Here is a 15,730-nt window from a genome sequence, read left to right as displayed (position 1 = left end):
CTTTTTTGTTATCGACTATCTTACCATATCAAACCCTCAATTAGTTAGAGCAAGCCATGCCTCCCTAGATTTCCTTGTGGCTCTTTGCTTTCCTGTTAAGTATTTCTCTCTCTCTCTCTCTCTCTCTCTCACACACACACTCACACACACACATACACACTCACACCACACACACACACACACACCATTTACTCCTAGGAAGCATTTTAAATAACATTAAGGTTGTTTAAAAACGTACAGTCAGGTAATCCACCACAGAGTAAAGTGAGAAATTGGGACCAGTCTTTTATCGCATCACAAGGCTTTTTGCTACCCGGACTATATGTTTAAAGGGGCCCAGTGAGTATTCTTCTAGAGAAACGCGAAAGAAAATCCCTCTTGCCGCTGCCAAAGCTGTGAGCAGTCAAAGCAAAGCTGCCACCTTATTACAGAACGAATTACACGGTGTTATCTGCATAACGGAAGGGGAAAAACTTTTCCTAACACGAGGTGCCGTTTGAAGAACTGACTGGGGGTGGGTGGGATTTCAGTTGCTAACCCTATCCTTTCTCCTACGGGCACCTCCGGCATCATGCACCTTAGGTCATTCCAGCACCCCACAAATCCCGATGATCACACGGCTGTGTTCTTTCCCAACACGGACCGAGGATGCCCGGGTGATCATTTCTGCCCGCACGGGCTCAGACTGGTTTATCCGAGGGGCTGGATTAGATGACCTTCAGATCCCTCACTCGGCTTCTCTTAGCTCTGTGCCACAGCTGCCTTGTAAGCACAGGACCTTGACTGGCATTTTGACAGCCGCACTGTCACCGACTCGAGCTAAGGGAGAGAGACACGCAACTTAGCCCCCCTCCGAAGCCCACCGACGGCAACTTTGAGGCGGCGGCAGCAAGCCCAGCGTCGAGCATGAAGAAAGTGGGGGGGGGGGAGCAGACGAGCAGTCAGAAAGCACTCAGAGCAAGCGGGGCACCTTCTGCCTCCGCCTGAAAGGGGAGAAGAGGGATTTCCTTACCTCTCAAGCTGGAGCCGCCTCAGCGGAGCTGCCGCCAAAGCGGCTGGTAATTCCCTCCAAGCCCAAGTGGCCGACCGACCGCGCTCCACAGGCGGCTTCGCGCTCCCAGGCACCCCCAGGAGAGCCCACACGACGTCTGCGCCGCCCTCCGTCCTCACGCTTCGCCGCCAGCCCGCCCCATGTGGCGCCACCTGGGCTGAGGGGAAGCGGCGTTTTCTCGCCCGTTCGCTTCTCTGGGGTCTCTCCACAGGAAGGGGGCGACGAAGAGAAGGCGGCGCTGCTTCGCCCGCCGCCGCCGCCGCGCTCTTCTGCTGCTTGCTCCGTCGGCCCAGTAGTGGCTGCTCAGAAATATGGGTCTGGAAGTGGGAGGGGGAGAGTAGCAGCAGCAGCAGCAGCAGGAAGGAGAGGATGGGGAAAAAAACTTTGAGGCTAAAAAACCCCTCGGGAGACAGAAAGAGGAGGCTGAGGCGGCGAGGCTAGGGACAGAGTGCATGCCACGCACACACACACACACACACCCGAGGAAGCGCCGGAAGACTCCTCCAGGGCGTTTGGGCGCGAGCAGAGGCGCTTCGTCGTCGCCTGACAGGGAAAAGCCACCAACTCCCACCGTACAGAGAAAGGGGGCTTCGTTGAGAGAGTGAAGAGCCGCCACCACAAGGACGGACGGACGGAGGCGACTGGGAAATCTTGAGGGAGATGAGAAGAGAGAAAGAGTGACGGAGGAGGGGGGGGTCGCTACATAAATAGGGGAGAAGCCGGCCGGCCGGTCTCGTTCTCCTGCCGCAGCAGAGAATACAAACGTGAGGAGATAGCGAGCGGGAGGGCGCGCGCGAGGAGGCAGCAGGTTGCGGCACTTCCGCCAAGGAAGCGGCGGGCTCCCAGCTCGCGCCTCTCTCCCTCTCCTCTCCCTGGCGCAGTCGGCGGAGAAACCCGGCGGAAGAATGTCATCTCATTGCTCAGGCTGTGCGTGGAAGCGAGGGACGGCCCGGCTGGTTCAGATCATGCGGGCACGGAGGCTCTCAGGAGATTCATGGCTCGCTTTCGAGGAGGTTTTGGACTCGCCGTCCTCTTCGGCGGCTTCGCGTTCTTCCAAGTGAGGCGGACGGCACCGGCGTTTTCTTAAAACGATATCCGAAGCCTTTAAAAAACCCGAGAGTGTTACAACTGCTGGCAGGACTTGTTCTTTGCCCATTCTCTCGTAATATATTCAGACGCGCGCGCGCACACACACACACACACACCAGTTTGTGGCACCGACACAAGGGCACGGGAATACGTATAGATTTGTAGGAGTGACTGCTTGGCGGTGGTTGGTTTATGCATTCAAAATGTGGCTTTAGCGTCGGGTAACGGCAGTCCAAGGCCAGCATTATATTATTGCTTGGAGGGAGAAGTGTCGTTGGTTCACTCCCTCTTGATATTCTCAGCCCCAGCATGCATCTGCCCAATGCACCTGGGCCATAGGAAGGGGTGTCAGGAGTTTCCAAAGAATGGCTGCTCAGGGAAAGAAACCGATTGGCAGGTGCTCCAAGAAGGGTGCACCTGAAATAATGCCAGGTTATCCAAGAGTGTGTCAACGTTCACAATACCAAAAATGTCCAATAGGGGGCAGTAGCATGGCAATCTATAAACCCTAGAGAAGAACCGACGTGGATGTCTTCAGAAGTGTTTTGAACTGGGGAGGGCATAACCCTTAGCCTTTCCTCCATTTTAGACATGCTGGCTGGCTTTACCTGGAAGGAAACAGCTGTTACTCCTTATTGCTTCCCTCTCTCATCAGATCAAGTGGAGGGTATGAAGGGCAACATGCTGAGGCTGAAATTCCAAAGATACTTCAATTATGCCAAAATGTCAGAAGGGTCAGCACGCTTCAGGTTCCCCCCTGCAAAAGTAATTGCCCCAGCTAGTCTGAGAGATGGATGGAGGCTGATAGACTATAGTGTAAGATCTGAAAGTGGAATGATAGAGCCACTGGGTTGGATCCAGACCTAGTCATACTTAGAGTAGACTCATTGAAATCAATGGGACTTAGTAATGACACTAACTTAAGTCCCACTGACTTCAGTTGGTCTACTTTAAGTATGACTAAGTCTGGATTCAACCCATTGTTTCCTATACATATGCTCAGCTCTTTTGATCCCCTGTTGCCTCTGTTCAGACAGGTTTTGAAGCATTTTTAAGCTCTACCAAAACATGCAAAATCTATTTGTATAGAGATGTCAGTGGGATAAATGCAGAAACTTAAGCACAGTATCATACAACTTTCATTATCAACACTGGGGGTGCAGGAGACCCGTTCTCTGTATCCATCTAGAGAAAAGATAACCTCTTTGATTTCCTTCCTGCATTTTGAGCATCTCCTTTCTCAACCTTTCCCTCATTCTGGTATTTGCCCCTCTATCCCATTTTATATGCTATTGGAGAAGAGAGAGTAAGAGGGGAAGAGGAACTGTGTGGAAATGTGTTGGTTCCAAAGTGGCAAACTGCACTTATGCAATATATTAAAATAAAAAATAAAGGCTGCACCTTCCAAGAGTTCTGGAAAAGGGGAGTAATTTCCTATGCAAATTAAAAGGGCAGTAAGATTTACAGAAAGAAAGTCAGTTTCAGAAAATAACTTGTGGGGAGGTCTGCTTGACTGCATGGCACTGATGGCATGGGGTCCTTTAAAGTTCCACCTTCTCCTCCATGCTTTTTAACATCTATCTGAAGCTGCTGAGTGAGGTCATCAGGGGATTCCAAGTGAAATCCCAGAAGTATGTGGTGACACTCAGATCTATTTCGCTGTCTTCTGAGTCAGATGAGGCTGGACTGGTGTCTGGAGTCAGTAAGGAGGGTAAACTTAAACTGGATCCTAACAAGATGGAGGCACTGTGACTAGGTTTTTCTCATGTCTGGGAATTAGGTGTATGGCAAGGAATGCCTTTTACCAGCTTTGGCTTGTCCACCAGCCATGACTGTTCCTCAGCAGAGATAATCTGACCACAGTGATATGATAACCTCCTGACTGGATTACCGTAATGCATTGTATGTGGGATTGCCCTTGAAGATAACTAGGAGGCTTCAAATAGTGCAGAATGTGGATGCTAGAATTTTAACTGAAGCAGCCAGATGGCAACATACTACACTGAATCTTAGAGAGTTATGTTGGCTGCCTATTTGCTTCAGAGCCCAATTCAAGATGCTGGTGCTTACTTAAAAGGTTTGGAACCCAAAAACCTGAAGGAGCATCTCTCCCTATACCACCTATATATAATCTTCAGAGGAGGCTCTTCTCTGCGTTCTTTTTCAAGGGGAAGTGTGTTGTATAGGAACTAGGCAGAGGGCCTGCTGTGTGGTGGCACCCAGCCATCTCTGAAATGTTCTCTTCATTGAAGCTTGATTGGCACCAATGCTACCATTTCAGCTCCAGGTTATTTGTCCAGACATTTTAAAGTGAATAATGAAATTCTCACCCATCTCTAAGAGAAAGTAATGTAAAGGTTCAGTAAACTCTTTACACAGAGAGAGAGACGCAGGTAAAGGCACTAACCTAGCTTGCCTATCCAAACATGGATTGGATAGGTAATCCATGGTAAGGCTGCACTGGGTCCGCTGCCTTACAGACTGTTCACCCACCAGAGCACTAATCACAGTTATCTCAAACTAAACGCATCCCCATTTGCTCTCCATCAGGTCTAGTGCCTCACCCCACATAGAATCCCTCAGACTGTGCTCTTCTTCCTAGCAATTGACTCCACCTCTTTTTTTCTTGGTTTTATACAGCTATATCTATCTAGGCTGGCCCTACGTTAAGGAGAACAGCACTTTTATTTCACTTCTATAGAAGTGTAGGAGGGTATGTTCTACCTATGGACTACACACACACACACACACACACACACACAGCCTTTCATTATCAAATCATAGGGCAGTGTACAAAATTCATTAAAATTATTAAAATACAAGATAAAAACAGACAAATCTACTGAGCTAGGTATTAAAATCAGCAAATACCTGATTTTAATAGATGTATTTTAATAGATGCTGAAACACCAGCATGGTGCCTGTCACACTGCATGGGGGAGAGAATTCCAAAGGCAGGGTGCCACAACAGGAAAGGCCCTCCTCCTGGTTGCCATCAGATGTACCTGTGCAGATGATGGGACCACCATGAGGCCCCAATGGGCAGATTTCAGTGAATGGGTAGGTTGATAATGGAGAAGGCATCCCCTCATGTACTCTGGTCCCAAATGTTGAGAGCCTCTTGACATTACCTTTTGACTTAGCTTTTACCTATACAAGAACCCTGTTTTCCTTTGCACCTGGTCACCTTAGTTGTAGTCTAAGTGCCAGAAGGGGCAGCACCTAAGAAAAACACCAGTCAGAGCTTTCTGTTGTCAAGGCATTTGAAAAAGGTTTGTTGTGAAAAATGTGTACGAATTACTACCATGTGGCTTATTGCCACTTACCAACTGGAATCCAAGCTTGGTAGGCATACAGTTTGCTGTGTATATCACAAACTCAAGTCACAAGACTCAGTTTGGAAGGAATGCTATTAAAATGCATGCCCACTACAATTGCTTACAAACATTAGCCTTATTTCTTAAATACATTTCTTTGAGTCAGTTAACGTCAGCCTCCCTGAATGTATGATTGATCACTTTGTTCCCCCTTTTTTTAAAAAAAAATCCTGTCACCATCTCCCTTGATTAGATTTGTTCTCTCCCAAGGACACCTCTCTCTCTCTCTCTCTCTCTCTCTCTCTCACACACACACACACACACACACATCTGGGTTCATGTTTGTTGTTCAAATCAGCAAGCACTACCACCTTTGACTGTCTATCTTTTAAACCTTAATCTGCCTTCCCATGTATATATTTGTAACATCATATCAGTTTGTCTTAGGAATTAGGGCCTCGATTTCTATCAGCTTCCATAATCTGGTGGCTTGCATGGTTAATCTTTTGGCTAAGGTTCCATTAGGACTAAAGCTCAAGACTAATTCTAAAGGTACATATTTTGCATGGCAGTGATTCACCAAAGTGAACCTGGAAATGGCATAATGGTTGTCAGACATGCATATTATCTTTCTGGCCTTCATTGCTACACCTAAAACTCTGTATATATTACATACAGTACATCTTGTAAATGGTTTTTGTGTGGCGTGATCCTATTCATGTATTTAAACAGAAGTAACCATGGATATAAGAGAAGAAATTTAGGACTGAGTTCAATAGGGCTTACGCTCAATTAAGTCTGCAGGAATACAGCCATGTATACAGTTGCTAGCTTCTGAGCCAAATTTGGTAGCTGTGCCATTAACAACCATTTGATCTACAGACATTAGCAGGTAATTATAAATACCTCCACAGGATGAATAACATTGCCTTCTTATTTCTGAAGACTATGCTCAGTTAAAGACACAGGGGCAGGTCAGTTTTTTTCTGGACATTGGCAACCTGACAGTAAACATATTTATTCAGAATTAAGTCTTATTGATCCACCAAGACTGACTTCCAAGTAAAAGCATAGGATTTCAGCCTCTATATTTCTTAAATAGGTAACAGACATATTTTTGTAGGTCTCCTACAATGATTAGTATTTAATTGACTTAGAGCCCATCTTTTGTATTTAAAAATGCCCTTAAGGCAGCTTGTAACACAAAATCATATAAATTTTTTTAAAAATATACTATCAAATATAACATCGATGAAAACCAAAAAAATTAATAAGAATAAAATAAATAGCAGATCAATCAACCAAAGGGTAGATCTTACCCTTGCCTACACAATACATTTTACTGGCTCTCTTCATGTATATTTAACAGCAGTCTGAAACCCAGAAATTTGGCAGGAAGGGTTTTTCCTGACATTAAGCCAGGAGCCTAATGGCCCTCCAGATGTTGTTGGACTCCAACTCCCATGAGCCCCAACAGGCCCATGAGCCCCAACAAATGAACCAATGGTCAGGGATTATGGAAGCTGTAGTCCAACAACATCTAGAGGTCCAGAGGTTCCTTACCTCTGCATTGCAATAGGTGAAGAGGAAAGTTTAGCTTGTTAAATGTCTCTGTTTCAGGCTACTGTTAAAGGCAAAAGAACAAAAGCATATTAAGCCCTAGTACTGAATCTATGCCTGTCCAATTCTGTTCTTAACTTTGTTTCCTCTTCAACAGTCTATATATGCCTGGTCATGCAGCAAGTTGAGGGGCCGCGGTGGCTTAGTGGTTAAGACGCTGAACTGCAGACTGGAAGGTTGGCAGGTCAGCAGTTCGAGACCCGAGTGCCGCGTGACGGAGTGAGCTCCCGTCTTCAGTCCCAGCTTCTGCCAACCTAGCCATTCGAAAGCAAGAAATTGCAAGTAGATAAATAGGTACCACCTTGGCGGGAAAGGTAACAGCGTTCCGTGCACCTCGGTGTTCAGTCATGCCAGCCACATGACCACGGAAGCGTCTTCGGACAGCGCTGGCTCTTCGGCTTAGAAACGGGGATGAGCACCGCACCCTAGAGTCGGACACGACTGGTTGGGGACACCTTTACCTTTTTATGCAGCAAGTGCCTCCACATATGCACATAACTGCAAAGAACATATTCACCAACAAAATGCAGGAACTTAGCCCAATTCCTATAACCTTTACCTTCTGTATTGTCTTTTTTACTATATATTCCACTACTGTTATATCCAATAGCTCACTACTCTACATGAAATTACCAAGTGGAACTAAGTAGAGGAATGGAGGTGGGATAGAGGATTTCAGCTGTCTAGTTGCTTTTGTTTTGCAGCTGCCAGTTGATTGTTTTGTTTCATTTTGTTGTTTTTGCTGCACCTAATGAAAATGTGTGTTGTCAAATGCAAGGGGATTGTGCCCCCTTCTCTGTTTTGGATCTTCTCTGTATTGCAGTTGAAACTGGAGAGCCTGCTTCTAGCTCCCCATTTATAACAGCCATTAACAAAATTGTGCGTTTGGAAAGACCTCACTAAGAAAGTGACATCTCAGTGTTTTATGTATTAGCCTTCAGCTTCAGCAAAAAGGAAAGGGGAAAAAAACCCAACAACAACCCTGCACCTTTAACACCTTAGAAGGATTTTTGCTTGCTGCTCTCATTAATATCATTATCCTGGATGGTTTCTGCCTCTTTCCTGTTCCAAGTTATCTTGCTTGAATGTTGGAAATAAAGTATAAGGCTCATATATTCCTTCAGTAACTCGTAGGAAGGTTAGTGTCCCAACTCAGAGTTGCTACCTTTTTTCTGGCAACCCCCTGCTCCATGCCTTAGCTACACAGTAGGCTGAAATACAATGGATGAAGCTTTCATACAACTACTATTAGAGGGGAAAACAGACACACACACACACACACGCACAAACTGTCATAGAATGTTTGCCTCTTGTCCCATTGTTAAAGCCTGACAAGGACAAGGGACAACTCCTACCTCACATGCATTCAAACCTATGCATTTAGGTGTTTAAATATTAATAAAGGCACAGCTGTAGCTTACAGTTACTTTAGGGAATAGTACAGTGGATCTCTATGGTACATGTGTGGCTCAGTGGTAGAACACTGCTCTGTATGCAGAAGGTCCCTGGTTTAATCCCTGAGATCTCCAGGTAGGGCATGGAAAATTCCTGGAGAGCTACTGCCATTCAATGCTGACAATACTGTGCTAGATATCCCAATGGTCTGACTCAATATAAGACAGCTTCCTACATTCCTAACCTTTGCTGACTTTGACTTATTTTAAAGGTACCTTTTAAAAATATGGGCTGCTGTTTGAAATTTGGGTGGATGCATATATACATGTCCAACCGACCTATGCTGATCACATACCATAAAATCATTTGACTGTGTACACTGATTCTGGGCCAGATTTGTGAGTGTGGTATATGAAAGCATATTTCCAAAGTAGTTCACAATTGAGATAGGATTCTTCTGCTTCTCTCGATAGCTTCTTTATGTGCATGCCTGAACTCTCCTTTCCCAATTGTTGCACACACCAACGGAATTAACCAGATGTTCCTTGGGGGACAAGCTTTACAAGACAGGAAGGGTAAAAAGTTTTCCTAGCAAATAAATTACCTGCTCTTTCTTTGCTGAATTATTCACAATGTTCTCCTTAATGCAGTAATTATATCATAAGCCACTGTCAAGGTAATGAGCATATTGTTTAATTTCTATCAGATACAGTGCAGTAATGAGAATTCTCTATACAATCTATATTGTAATAGATTTAAGCATTAACTTTAATTGATAGAAACCAATACACTGAAATTACTTTGCACATGCTCCGTGATTTATTTGAAATAAATTGGAGTTGGGGATTTTATTTTATTTTATTTGAAGCAAAAGGAAGATACCTTATGCAGTAGAAATTATGCAGTAGTAGAGAAATGAACATATTGAATGCATCAATAATGATTATTGTATAAATTCCATTGCAATTATTTCCTAGGAGCATTATGCTGTATCTGCAGTTAAGATATGTTGGAAAAACTTAGGTTGAATATTTACAATCAGGGTTGCCAACTGACCAGAAAAAGCAACAGCCTGCTTTGATGTCTTTAACAGAAGCTTTTCTTGAAACAGCAGAAATGAACAGATGAAACTTTTCCATGGCGTAGAGAAAAGCACTATTATCTGCTAATATCTGCAGGTCAGGCTGCATTTACAGGTACAGGAGTAAGAGCTGATTAAAGCTGGCAACCCTACCTATGAAGAAAACTGCCATTCTGGAGCACTCACCAAAATATATATTTTTTAAAAAAATAGCCAAGTTCCAAAGAACCATGCATCTAGTTCCACACGCTAAAGTGGGCTTTGGGCTTCACTTTCTCAAACAGTAGTCCTATATGCCATATGACAAGAGTGTGCACCAACCACAGTTCAAAAAACAGTCCTATTTGGCTCATACTGACTCAGAGGCTGCCTGATTTGTTGAGCATAATTGGAAATCTACAAATAGATATAACTTCGTTGCTTTTTGATAGAAGTGAATGAAATGTGCAGTTGTAGTTGGCCCTTGTGAAAGGATGGAGCCTCACAAATTTCAGATAAACAGGTACAAGGGGTTTTGTGTTAGTTGCTCTTAAATTTTGATAGGCAGGCAGGCAGGCAGGCAGGCAGGCAGATAGATATTAGAAGGATCTGCATAGACAGACAGACAGACAGACAGACAGACAGATGATATAAAATTTCTGGGCAGAACTGGATGACATTTGCAGACACAGACAGTTTCCCCTTCTGAGAGGAAAAATCCTGCCAAATGTCAGATATATAGGTGGACCTGGGTTTTGTGCAAGAGAAGACATTTCAGTCTATGTGTTTTCAGAGATGGATTTGCTTATCCCCTGATGTTTTGTATGACAATCTGTATGAAAAAGGAATACACCATAGGGGTGTCCTTTGGGAAGAAATATGCAAAATTTCAGGGGACTTTGTGCTAGGTGCATTTAAAGTTGAGGGAGGGAGTAAAAGGGGATTAATCCCCCCAAGATTTTGTAGGCAATTTGTATGCATACATCATAAATGTACCCCGCAGTAAGTAGCCTGTAGAATTCAGACGGATGAGTGCAATGACTTTTGTGCAAGAGCAGACTTTACAGTTTGGGTTTTTTCAAAAGGTGATTCACTCCCCCCCTGTTTTCTATGAACAAATTTCTGTGCTCTTTGCTGTATGTCTATTATGTGTGTACACACACACACACGTACAATAGTATTTCGTGCAACCATACTTGCTTTTAAAGTCCATGGAGCATCAACCCCCCTATAACATATAGTAGTATATATTCTTTGTATATTCTATATTCTTTCAGGAAGAGATAAAGTGTCCTTCTCACTCTTTGTTTTAGAGCAAAAAGCCTAGCTCAACACATCAAGCAGTGGTAGAAGATGCAACAAAGGTAGCAAGACCAGTTTTCCCACCCACCCACAGCTAACCCCCCTGGCTGCCTGGAGCTTCTCCGTGGCCTCTCTTGTACATTGCACTGTAGCCACTACCAGGCACCACGTTTGCCAGAAGGCAGTGTCCTGTAGGCAGCCAGAGAAAAAGTGCTGGGGGAGCTTGGCTCTGGTGTGGATCTTGAATATTAGGTTCTATGAGCCATTAAGATTGTCCAGCATAGTTGGTCACATATTAAGAACTCAGAAGACCTTGTTGCTAAATAGAATTATTTTTAAGTACTCATCTTTATTTGAAAAGTAATGGTTTAATTGCTTGAATATTAATTTCCTCCTTCAAAAGATTGTTCAGTGATATTAAATCAGCTCAGTAAGTATGAACTGCAAGATAAAGCTTAAGAACATTATAATTAAACATTTGGATGCACTGAAATATCATTTAAACTGCTATCTCATGTCAAAAATTGAGGGTGAAAGATTTTATTTGGCATTTTGATTTTTTGAGAATGCTGAAATTTATTTAGCTAATGTCTTAAAACTCTGTTTAGCTTTTGTAATTATGATAGGACAGAACAAATTACAGAACTGGCAGATTCCAAGGGAACTTTATTAAATGTTCTTTCTTCCAAAACATGCTTTCACATTTACACACCAGATATGTAAAGGATGATAAAATCCTATTGCCGGTTGAATTTCTGCCTGTCATACAGTTATTCAAGCAGAGGACTTCAGGAAAAAAACAACAACAATGGCAACCAAGATACATACGGTAGTCTAAAGTAATTGTAAAATAGTGGTAATACTGGAACCAATTAACTAGGGAGGTGGTGGGCTCTCCCACACTAGAGGCATTCAAGACAAGGCTGGACAGCCATCTGTCACGGATGCTTTGACTTGGATTCCTGCACTGAGCAGGGGGTTGGACTCGATGGTCTTATAGGCTCCTTCCAACCCTACTGTTCCATGATTGACTGTATGATCCACTGTATGCTCAGTAATGCTCAGCAGCAACGCACTGGAAAAGTCAGTATTTTAGCTGATGACATGCCATGTACATTTGCTCCTTTGTTCCTGAAAATACTGGCAATGCAGCAACATTTGGCAGGATTTTCTACACTGACTTCAGCTAATGAAATGCCTATGAAGGTCTATGTTTTAAGCATCAGAAACTGTGCATAAGAGATTACTTCACAGTATAGCAAAACATAGCCTGCTAGTTACCCAAATCAACATCTGCCCAAATCTTAATTAAAAAAGAAAGAAAAGAAAAGCTTAATTCACACCTTATGTTTGTATTCTGATGAACCCTCCTCATCAGTGGGAAAATAATGGCCTGTTTTGTTTTTTTAAAAAAGATGGTAATTTATTGTGTGCAACTCCAAAATTAAACTGAAAACCAGTGGTGGAAATATTTCAATAGTGGGTTTGCCTTTTAAGGAAAAGGAGATTATGTGTGTGTATATATATATATATATATATATATTCCTGAAAACATTAAAACCATTCACCAATAAATGACTGCAAATAGATACTTCTAAACAATGTACGTGGACAAAAGGCCACAGACATTTTAAGGACTGGTACCATAGGACCTCATGTAAGAGAAGCAACATCTTTTATAAAGAGTGAAATAATAACAAGGAAAACAGTCTGTAGTTTGCAGAGCTGGAGACACATATAATTTAAAGATGAACTCTGTAATGTTCTCTGAATTGGAGATACACAAGCTGAACTAAGCCTTATTCACCAGAATCACCACTGATCCTTCCTTCAGGTTCCTCCTCTTTCTTAGACCACTTCCTCTCTGCTTTTGGTCTCCTTGTTCCTTAGATTTCCTACTGCCTTGTACTGCTCCTAGTCCTTAACCATCCCATCCCCTATGTGAGGTTTTAATTTCAGGCAAACTGATCACATTCTCTTCTCTCTCAGAAGCTGGACTACAAAGTGTTTTGTTCCCTGAGCAACTGAACACTGTGAGCCAGCTCAGCCAATCAGTGTTAGACGCTACGCACACACACACACACACACACACACACAGAGACAGCATAAAACTGAAATGCAAGTTTTCACAACATAGAACAATTAATTTCAATGTAATGATAAAACAACAGATAATAAACCCAAGTATATCCCACCACAACTATCATTGTTCTTCCTTTGCTTTCTTCTACTCAAGCTAAACAACTTCCACTTTTTAAAAAGAATTCTTTCTCCTCTTTCAAGATTCAGGTGTCTGAAAGTTAGCCACATTTTGTAGAGCTAACAGTTAACCGTGCTCACTTGTTAGTTCAACTTGCTTGAGAATTAATTAAATATATGAAAATGTTGTATATTGGATGGCTCCAGGATTGTCATATGTTTCAGGTAAGCTTTGAAATTTTTTGATGCTTATATTAACATGCATGTGTATGCCTCTGTCTCTGCAAGCAGTCTTTCTGTGTATATGCTAAATATTTGATCATTATGGTTTCCTTTGCAAAAATAATTTCCTCTGCCTGATATATTAGGCATTATAGAAACGTAATGTTTGAGAAAAGAGACATGCTCCTCAAATTAATCCATTGGTACAACTGTTTTGTTTCATTTGGGGTGTGTATGAATGAATTGCTTTGAGAATTAGCCTGCACGATTAACATTTTGTTTCCCATCTATCAGAGTTATTATATTGTTTTTATTACTATTTCTTACTTAGCAGATGGGAAGGGGTGTGTGATGTACTCTGTATTTGTTTATTTTACCATGTTTTAAATCCATACATTGGGAGCAGGGCTATTGAAATCCATATGGACTATATTCCAGAGAGAAGACTGAAAATTTACATAACAGTGCTATGAAGTACTGCCCTGAAAGAACAGCTCATAACGTTGGATTGACAAGCCCTGGAACTAGTGCAAGGAGACAATTCATCCTTCATCCTACCTCTACTCAAATGTTTCAGTCTGCTTTCTGTAAATCCCATTGAACTCAGTCCCACTGAACTGAATAGACAAGTACAGGATTGCACTGTAAGAAAGCTGGCTGGGGAATGTTGGGAGCTGTAGGTCTTTTTTCTGCCTAAACATGCATAGGATTGTGCCCTTAGAGGCCTACTACAGATCCTCTTGCCAGTTTAACTACAGTGGGGAAGTACTTTTCCAGAAGGCACTGGGGTTCAAAAATGTGGGATAAAATATTTTTTTTAAAAAAAAAAATGTTGGTGCCTTGTGCTGAGATTCAGTTCCAGTCCCAAAATTGTGCCTTGCAAGGGTATCTAAGTGACCATCTGGCTCATTATGAGTAAGCCCTTCTTAATGGTTGGATCATAGCTTTGGTACTGCTTTCCGTGGAAAATTTATTCCCCCCCCCCCTTAGGTGTTTTTTTTTTTTTTTAAGGACTTTTCCAGAAGGCACTCTGAATTTGAAGGGCTCTTTTTCCCCAGCTTCTCGTCTGGGTTTATTTCTCTGGTTTTTGTTTGTTCATTTTTTGTTTATTGTGCTTAATTAGGTGATAGATTTTAAAAAATGTTTTAGCTGTTGTTTTATTATGTATGTAGTATTGTTAGTTACCTTAGGGCACAATCCTATGGCTGCTAGTCAGCAGCTAGATGGCCATAGGATAGGTCAATTCCTGGGAACCAATGTCAGAGCCCGTGCTCCAAGGTCAGTTCCCTGAAAACCGACCTCCACCCCCTCCTGCCCATCCTCAGAGGCAGCACACATCAGCCCCATGCTCTGTGCTCATAAGAGGAGCACAGAGTGGTGAAAACGGGGCATTCCTGAGGGTGGGCCAGGGCAGGGAAGGCGATAGTGCCATTCCGACGCTTCCTATGCATTGTCCGGCATGTGCCTGCCCCCTGCTCCAACTTCCCATGGCTAGACAGCAGAATTCGGCTGTCTAGCCATGAATGCAGGGCAGCTGAGGCATGGAGGGGATGATCCCCTCTGTACTGCTCCTGCCTGTATTGGATAGGCGGTCGCCCCGAGTTCGGAGGCAGCCACCTATCCCAGTAGGACTGCGTCCTTACAGACTCATTTGGTTAAAAAATATGGAATATAAATGTTCTACAAAATATTGGTGTCTTGTGCCGAGATTCAGTTCCAGCCCAACAACTGGTGCCTTGCAAGGGTATCTAAGTGACTACCTGTCTCATTATGAACCTGCCCATGTATTTTATTTTAATTTACCAATATACCCTTATTAGTGTATATCTCAATAATGGATGATTGGCAGAAGATAGTGTCAAAGTTTGTGTGAAATGAAAAACAGCAATGACTAGCATTTAAAGTTCTATGTCAAAGTGTAGATAAAGGTGAAACTGGAATACTAGATGTGAAATTGTACTATCATTCATTCATCCATGTTTGTTTATTATATATTTATTCCATTTTTCAGACAATTATTTCTTCCAACATGGCTCACAGCAAGAGACAGAGGGTGTGTGTGTGTGTGTGTGTGTTAAACTGTGAATTAAGTAGCTTTGTTGTTGTTGTTGTTCAGTCGTTCAGTCGTGTCCGACTCTTCGTGACCCCATGGACCATAGCACGCTAGGCCTTCCTGTCCTGCGCTCTCTCCCGGAGTGTGCTCAAGTTCATATTCATTGCATCGGTGATGCTATCTAGCCATCTCATCCTCTGCCGTCCCCTTCTCCTTTTGCCTTCAGTCTTTCCCAGCATCAGGGTCTTTTCCAGGGAGTTTTCTCTTCGCATTAGGTGGCCAAAATATTTGAGCTTCACCTTCAGTATCTGTCCTTCCAATGAGCACTCAGGGTTGATTTCCTTTAGTATGGACTGATTTGACCTCCTTGCAGTGCAGGGGACTCGTATTAGGTGGGATTTGAGTGACCTTTGTTCCATTTT

The 15,730-nt window shown here is 43.1% G+C and overlaps 1 protein-coding gene across 3 annotated transcripts in view; it reads right to left on the bottom strand.

The window, feature by feature from the left end:
• Positions 1-1,822, bottom strand: part of PCDH15 (protocadherin related 15) — a 1,185,684-nt gene extending 1,183,862 nt beyond the window's left edge. For 2 of the 3 annotated variants that reach the window (XM_084845694.1, XM_084845693.1), the window contains exon 1: positions 1,013-1,371. The gene's annotated coding sequence lies outside the window, so the exon portion shown is untranslated. Of the gene's footprint in view, positions 1-1,012 lie in introns of all 3 variants that reach the window. The other variant, XM_084845696.1, reaches the window with a different exon arrangement.
• Between the last annotated feature and the right edge of the window lie 13,908 nt (positions 1,823-15,730).

The sequence above is a fragment of the Heloderma suspectum genome, chromosome 3 (assembly GCF_057233095.1).
Source record: "Heloderma suspectum isolate Gila_16-S chromosome 3, 16-S_ref, whole genome shotgun sequence".
NCBI classification, from domain to species: Eukaryota; Metazoa; Chordata; class Lepidosauria; order Squamata; family Helodermatidae; genus Heloderma; species Heloderma suspectum.
Note: the sequence above shows the minus strand (reverse complement) of the source record. Positions and strands in the feature narration are given on the sequence as shown.